The 1,396-nt window shown below is 46.8% G+C and overlaps 1 non-coding gene across 1 annotated transcript; it reads right to left on the minus strand.

Moving 5' to 3' along the window:
• Window positions 1–937: 937 nt before the first annotated feature.
• TRNAG-CCC (transfer RNA glycine (anticodon CCC)) lies at window positions 938–1,010 on the minus strand. The gene has a single exon. It is a non-coding gene; the product is annotated as a tRNA-Gly (tRNA).
• Between the last annotated feature and the right edge of the window lie 386 nt (window positions 1,011–1,396).

The following is a 1,396-nucleotide window of genomic DNA, read 5'->3' on the forward strand; positions in this document are numbered from 1 at the left end:
CACGTTGGCATAGACCAGAGAGCAAAGAAGGGAAAGAACCCTAGTTCTTTTCTGAATCCCTCCCAGGCCCCTGAAGAAAGAAGAATGAGAGACAGAATGCAGATGAGGTCAAAAGAGAGATCTTGTAGCCATTCCGATTTCATCTTACAAAGTTTCAGTTTATTATCCTCTCCTTCAAGTGACACTCTCCTCACTCCCACCTCCTCTCAACTGAGTTTAAGCCCCTACTGCTACCCAGCAGTCTGTTTACCACCTTTTCTAAAAACCACCATCCTTATGTTTGTCTTTTTAACCTGTTGTCCAGGGGAAGGATTTGAAGCATATCCATTTCTATACACCACTACTTAGCACAGTGCCAGGCATCGTCAGCACTGCATAAATGTCTGCTTGCTTGAACATCAATCAGAGGGGTTCATTAGCTTACCTTACTATTGGTTCCTAGTAGTGGAAATTCTACAGAGGTAGCTTAGGTTAGGTTGGTGTTTTTTTTTGTTTTTTTTTTTGTTTTTTTTTTTTGCGGTACACGGGCCTCTCACTGTTGTGGTCTCTCCCGTTGCGGAGCACAGGCTCTGGACGCGCAGGCTCAGCGGCCATGGCTCACGGGCCCAGCCACTCCGCGGCATGTGGGATCTTCCAGGACCCAGGCACGAACCCGTGTCCCCTGCATCGGCAGGTGGACTCTCAACCACTGTGCCATCAGGGAAGCCCTAGGTTGGGATTTAATCTGATTTATGAGCTATTATAAAGTCATCTGGAATCCCATTTCTTTCTTTATTTTTTTAAAAGTTATTTAGTTATGTATTTATGTATGTATGTATGTGGCTGCATTGGGTCTTAGTTGCTGCACACGGAATCTTTGTTGCCACATGCGGGACCTTCATTGCAGCCTGTGGGATCTTTTTTTGTTGTTGTTTTAGTTGCGGCATGTGGGATCTAGTTCCCTGACTAGGGATCGAACCCAGGCCCCCTGCATTGGGAGTGCAGAGTCTTAACCACTGGACCACCAGGGAAGTCCCTGGAATCCCATTTCTTTCCTTCTTTCTGCTCTACCTTTCTGAAGTATCTACCTCATCTTAAGGCTGGTGGCTCCCTCACGGCTGCAGATTGGCTGTCAGCAATTTTGTAGGCCATGTCCTTGCTAGACCATGTATTTGACTGTGTTAAGGGAAAGGGAAGGTTGGGAGTGTGTTAGGAGAGGCCCATGATTTTTGTTGTTGTTGTTGTTAAGTTTATTTATTTTATTTATTTATTTTTGGCTGCGTTGGCTCTTCCTTGCTGCGTGCGTGCTTTCTCTAGTTGTGGCGAGCGGGGGGCTACTCTTCGTTGCGGTGCGTGGGCTTCTCATTGCTTTGGCTTCTCTTGTTGCGGAGGATGAGCTCTAGTCATGCGGGCTCCC

This window comes from Lipotes vexillifer, unplaced genomic scaffold, assembly GCF_000442215.2.
Source record: "Lipotes vexillifer unplaced genomic scaffold, Lipotes_vexillifer_v1.1 scaffold217, whole genome shotgun sequence".
Classification (NCBI taxonomy): Eukaryota; Metazoa; Chordata; class Mammalia; order Artiodactyla; family Lipotidae; genus Lipotes; species Lipotes vexillifer.